The sequence below is a fragment of the Apaloderma vittatum genome, unplaced genomic scaffold, assembly GCF_000703405.1.
Source record: "Apaloderma vittatum isolate BGI_N311 unplaced genomic scaffold, ASM70340v1 scaffold6788, whole genome shotgun sequence".
NCBI lineage: Eukaryota > Metazoa > Chordata > Aves > Trogoniformes > Trogonidae > Apaloderma > Apaloderma vittatum.
Window position 1 is genome coordinate 76,644 of NW_009732323.1, and position 6,827 is coordinate 83,470.

Genomic DNA, 6,827 nt, shown 5'->3' on the forward strand with positions numbered 1-6,827 from the left:
CGTGGCTTCCTGACCCTCTCGCTTTGCGTGTTTTGGTCGGGCTCACTGACCTGTGTCTGCCGTCCATCTGCACTGACACCTGAGACCTCTAGGCATCATGGAAATATTTTTTTTTAAACTAATAAAAAATGTTTGAACAAGTTGGGGTTTTTTTTTGTTTTATTTGCACATTTTGAATATTCATCCTTTCAAACTGAGGAACTCTTCCTCTAAGTGTGTGGTGTTAAAATACAAGGCTCTCAGGAGTGTGGGGGCCTTAGACCATGATGCAAAAGATAGGGAATAATGAAAATTTGTATTTCAGAAGTCTATAGTGTAGGCAGCTCAGCTTTCTGTCTCTCAGGGCTGAAAAATAGAGAGTTCACTTTTTAAATACTGTCCCATATTTAAGAGAGAGTGCAGAGGGGAAATGGAAAAAAAAAAAAAAGTTTTTTTTAAAGGAACATAAAAGCCACATTAGAGCTTGGTTAGCATTTCTGCTTTGCTGTTTATTCTGCTTACACCAGCGCTGGAAAACTCTGCCCTGACATCTGAGTGTAGCAAACAGCTAGGAGGTAATTAAAGAAACGTGATGGGCGCTGACCTGTTAGGTCAGAATTGCGTTACTGCTGGCAGGAGCAGGCAGGATTGCTGGGAGCTGTGTGTGCCTGGTCAGAGGGGCCAAAGGGGAATTACTGGTGCAACACGGGCGCTGGGGCTGGTATCGGCTGCGGCAGCCTGTCAGTCTGCAGGCAGGCTGCTGAGTGAGAGCTGTAGGGACCTTCCTGTTCACAGACGTAAAGAACGGGAAGATGTTGCTGCAAGCCCACTGCTATAAATAACAAAGGATGAGTTTATAGCACATCAGTAAGCGTGGATCTAAAAACGGGGTCTTTCATTCGCTTACAGGCAGAGCACCCACAAATCCGCGAGAAGTCAGGGTAAATTGTAGAGATTTAGGCTGCTTCAGAATCAGAACACTCCTCCTCATTAAGGTGAGTAATGGTGATGACTGTGGAAGGTATTACAGGAGAGACTTGCTGTAGCATGGAAGGATCTGGCAAGTGTGGTGTCAGCCTCTGTCACACATTAACAATACGTGCAAAGCTTTGCCTTGCAGACACCACGGGATTTCCATCCAGAATGGATGTTTGATCTCAACAAGGAAAGGGAACAAACGAGCCCTAGCAGGGAGAACGAGGTCCTTCAGAAGAAGAAGTGATATCTGATATGTGCATACTCTTTTCTGATGTCCTGCAAAGCATCTCCAGAACTTTCCAGTTAAACAGAATAACTAAAATCGAGGCCAAGGTAAGGGGGATATTAAGAGCTGTGATACTCATGCCCAGCAGCAGGAGGCTGGAGCCTGTTCTTAGTGCTTGTTAGACAAGAAAAAAACCCTGCTGCTCCGAAGCTTTGCTGTATGGAAATACAAAAAAAAACCACTTGTGCCAGCCAGGGGGAAAGAGGAGGTGAGTGCCTTTCCAGCTCCTGTGGGAGACAGGAGCAGGTATCATTTGGGCCAAGCTGTAACTCTAAGCAAAGAGCAAGCTGCTTCCCCTTCGCCTGTCTCTTGAGCAGGCTTCTTCCCTGGTTCAAAAGGATTTAATCAGGAGAGAATTTCAGCCACTGAGCTGAGTGAAGGCTCTGGTTCTGAGCTGCACAGCTGCTTAGAGAGAGGCTTGGTGGATAAGCTGTGCTGCAGCATCTTCTTCCCTCTGGCAAGGGAAGGATTTAACTGGTAGTTACACACGTGTGTCTAGAACTGTGACCCTAAACACTGCTTGACCACGGGCACTGAAAGTGTCTGAATGTTTCCTAAAGATCTGCCTCTGCATTTGCCTTCTTCTCACATCACCAAACACACTTTCATGTCTGGGCTGAACAAAGGTTCAGCACTTCCCTGCCATAGTCCCTGCTGGGAGGAGTCTTTATGTCTTGCACAATCAGCTGCCCTAAAGGCGGAGATCAGGACGTGTGGTCTCCTCCTGCATGAGCACTAGGTGTAGGTAGTGAGATAGGTCTGGTGCCCAGCGCGGCCAGGTCATAGCCTGTCCCCGAAGACGTGACTCTGGGTGTTCAGGCTCACACTCATGATTCCCCAAGCCAGGAACAGCCACTGCCAAGTGTTGCCTCAACTTTACCATACAAATGACTAAAAAAAATGCTGAAAAGCTTTTTTTGTTCCCTTGTAACAGCAAAGCTTACCATATAAAACTGCAGTTAAGCCTTATGAAGTGATTTGTTCTGATACAGTTCATAGACTTTGAGGGCTCCTCCCAACTACAATTTTGCCAAGGGCTAAAGGGCACACAGGGCCTGATTTTTTTTTTTTTTTTTCAAAGATGTTTGCCTGGGATGCAGAAGAGAAAGCAGTGGCTCTCTCCAGAATATCTCAACATGCACTCCACTAATTTAAATGCAAAACAGGTAATAATACACTTCCTAAATTATCACTGTATCTGAAAGTTCTATTTTTGTGTCTGCATAACGCATGTCCTAAAAGTGAACTCTAAGAGTACCTGATTAAAAATTGAAGGCCTGGGGTTTTTTAATACTGTTCTCCGTAAGACATACATGACCACACATTCTCCCCACTTTGACACTGTTTTCTGTATTGAAACTTAACTTGTATTGTCTCGTAAGTGCATTGAAACCCCATTCTCATTTTCTTTCCTCTTACGGTTTAAAGACCAGACAATCTTTTCCTCTAATACTCAAGCTGCAGGATATCCTGAGACTGCACAAAAATCCCAGTATTTAAGGATCGTTTTAGTCTTCAGTACTCTAGTAAATTGCAGAAACTTGACACTTTACCTGGACCCTGCCTGAAGATTCAGAGACCAGAAGGTAAAGAAATCTGTATATACTGGCCTTTTTTTGATCTCATCTAATTAACCCCATTTGCCCATTTTCATGTGTAAAACATGAGCTCTCGCTCAGATCAATTACCTCTCATCTTTATCAGGTAATAAAAACAGAAGAGTTCCTGTTACTGAGATGTAAGAGGGTGCTTTAAGGTGCCTTAGAAGAGGTGTGAAAGGTAACCAGCTTCTAATTTCCCTGAAATGCCTTAGATTTAACTCACAGGTATCCAGGCTGCATGCTTAGGGTTGTAAACTAGCTCTAGAGTGAGCTGTGGCTCATGGAGCCCTCCTGGCTATTAAGGAATCAGATGGGGTTTTTATTCCCCTCAAACAGAAAAAACCTCCTGCTTGTCAAAGGAAACAGACTGAGAGGGAGCAGAATATTGAGGAAAATCCGGAGGAATTGGGCATTGTGGTACCCACCCTACCTGCATTAACCAGCATTTCTGGCTGCAGTCTCAGCAGACGCTGAAAGGTGATGGAGCAAAAGCCCAAACTAACTTTCCACCTGTCGGCAGTTTGAGATGACCTTAGGACACACTGAATGATGCAATCGAAGAACAGGAAACCCATCTGAAAAGAGGTAACGCATGGGAGGAACCAGAGTAGAAACTTTAGATGTTATTGGAGGCTGGAGCTTTGGGTCAATACTGTGGAAGCATCAGGAGACAAGAAGCACACAGGCTGTGGTGGTTTATAATATCCTGCCGCACCCTTATCTTTTCTGAGGACTGACAATGGCCAAATGAGCAATCCAGCAATACTTGCCAGCCAGGTCCAGCTTGTGGTGGTTACATCTGTGACAAGAGTGACAGACTTTCAAAAATCATACAGAAGAGTCAAAGCAAAGGCTGGGGCTCATGAGGAAAGATAATTTTTGTAAAAGCTCATTTTTTCACCCAGAGGTTCAGGATAGCTTAACTCCTAGCAATGCAGAGGTGCAGCAGTTCAGAGGACTGCACATCTGAAAGCTGACTTTATTGAAAATGTAGCCATGGGTGTGTTGATCTTCGGCTGGAGTCATGGGAAAGGCCAGTGCCCGGGTGGCCAGTGGCCATCTGTCATGCCAGTGGCTCATCATGAACTCAAATACTTCCCATCACACTGGTAAGAGGCCCAGGGAAGCCCATCACGAGCCCCTGTGTGCACAGTTACACCTGGTATAGGGAGATGTATGCAGTGAAATGTAAATCAGATAACCTATAGCTTAGACCAGAGCAGGAAACAATTTAAAGCCTTATGGTTAGTTTACTTAGATCATTGATCTATAATTAGAAGTAAGTTACTCTTTCGCTATTCCTTAAATAGTCTGTCTCAGGAAAACGCTTTCAACGGTTTCTCTTGGGATAGTATTCCCTTTAGAGGCCAAGAGGTTAAAATCTTTAGAGAAATGCTTTTTCTTACAAAATGCAGAAGTAGATCCTACCTACATTAGTAGTCTCCATACGTGTAACAGAATAAAATGAAAACTCATTTTGTAATTGTCATAAATTTCTGAGCAGATGAAATTAATAACTCAGTTTTGCTTAGGTCCCTGCCCATGACGAAGAGGTTGGATTAAATGATCTCTAAAGTCCCGTCCAACTTAGGCCATTCCATGATTCTATGATCCCTTTTACTTCTGAATGGTCTAATCTATGTCGAACATCAGTTCAAAATGTTTTGTGTCAGCTTTAAAAAGTAACGTTGACTGACAAAGTGAATAAAGACAATGCAATACATTCCATTAATTTTCTGATGTGGTTGTGTAGCTCTGTGAGCCACCTGGTGCACAGACCTTTTTGTCCCATTGTATATACTATAGCAAAGGTCTCTTTTCACTCTGCTCTGAGCTGCCTTCTCATGATCATGTTATATCAGTTTGCTGGGCAAGTCTAATTTGATTTCTTTGGGTTTTTTCCGCTTGATATCAGGATAATGGTATTAAGGATAAAATTACATTAGATGAGGAACCATTCAGCTATGCTGACGGTGGCGCAGGTTTGTGCTACTGGGTGTTTTGAGCTGGAGGTAATGCAAGCAGTGGCACGGATCAGACATCCATATTGAGTCCCAAGGGACTAACAAAGATTTCCACTTGGAAGAATAATAGTTGAGGCTGGAGTAGTTGAGATGGCCATCAGAGCAGCAGTAGAGAATGATATGCGATGCGTGGTTAATATTTAGTGTAAGCGTGCATCAGTTTTAAACGTTCTCCTTTCAGGCAACGTTAGCAGGATCCTGGAGCTGGAAATCCAGCAGTGGCAAAGAGCTGGGAGGGCAGCTGGGAGGTAACCCCTGCCTGCCAGAGCCTGCGTATGTCCTCTCTGGAGCTGTGACGAGCTCCCTGGTGGGTGCTGGGGAGCCTCTGCCCTCACAAACACTCTACACAGAGTTAATCCAGAAGGCAGCGATCTGGCTAAGGGAGCTGAGAACAACTGAAATCTGCCTGTTTGTTGTGAGTTTACTGTTGCTAGGTGCTCGGGTTTGGGCAAGAAAGATAAATAGATCTGTGTTAGTGGTTTTTTTTCTAAAAAATGCCAGAGCCACTAAGTATTGGGTGTCTTTTATCTGAGTTTTTGCAAATCCTAATAAGAAAATCGTTCCAAAAAAGAAGTCAGCAAAGAATTGAAAAAGTTACCTGATGTGAATATATAATTACGATCCTAATTGACCTGTTGAGGTGGAAAGGAAATTGCTGTTTGAAATAATAGATGAGTGGTGCCAGTGATGTAAAAGTTGAAAAGAGCTCTCTGGAATGACAGCCTGAATAGGAGAGGCAGAGGAATGCATTTAACCCTGTTTTCTGCTGCTCTTCCTCACTTGGGTACTAATGAAGTACTAAACTCACCATCGCTTCCTACCCTACTTTATCTGTGGCACCTTGTTCTCGTGCCTGTTCCTCAACAAAAAAAAAGCCTTCCTCGGGAAGATGAATGAAGATGGGTAGAAGTGTGAACATCTGAACCGAGGTGCTTTGTGTGCTGGAAAATGGTGATGAGGAATCCGAGCACCACAAAGCCAGCGAGCCCTTTAGCCCACAGCTCTGCCAAGAGCTGGTTTGCACAAAGTTTCTTTGTACCGGGGTTTGGTGGCAGAAAACATACGTTCTAAAGGCTGGCGGAAGCCTGTGAAATGCCAGAGGTTAACACCAGAAACTTTTGTTGATGTAGTGATGCTAAGTAAATAAATTATTTTAAACATTATTTCTGCACTAACAAAAACTGTAATACACTAGGAAAATGTGATTTTGCTAGTTTGGCTTAATTTTTCCCTCCCTCTGAGAACTGCTGGTGCTGACACAGGTTACCTGCTAACCCAGGCAAGGCCTTCAGTGATGCTGGGCTTTTGCAATCTGACACATGCAGGTATCTAGAAAGATGACCAGAATTTTTGTTTCTTATAAAAATACAGGTAAATTGCAAGTATTGCCACCTAGCAGTACACAGCCTAACAAGTAAAGGGTGTTGTGATTAAAACTGCATAACAATAAGTGAAGTTTAGGCTGTTTTCTGTTCTCAGGAGGTTCAGTTTAGGGGATGAAAGAAGGAGAGAGAAGCCAGCCTGGCAGGGACAGAAGTTGGCCATGCCCAGGCACTGCTACCTCAGTAGTTCTCCAGCACTCTTTAAAAGGCTCAGTTCATTGGTTATCTCTGTCTGTGGTGGTGGAACAGGTTTTTGGGGTTTTTTTCTGTAGTTTTGATTTAAAAAAACCACCCCAAACTTATAAACACAGTGAGATGAAGCAGAAGTCTCTACCTGGGCACACCCTCTCTTTCGGGAGGGTAAATAAATGGCTTTTCTGTGTGTATTTTCAGCTCTCATTCCTCACATTCAAACTCCACCCATTATACCAATCACCCCTCAAAAGCACCCGCAGGTCTGCTGGCACACATATAAAAACCAGGGCAGGTCAGGACCCCCCTCACATGGTGTGCTGTACATCACCAGGCGCTAAATTGCGTTGAAACTGAGGAGCGTTAACGGGTGTCAGAAGCCACG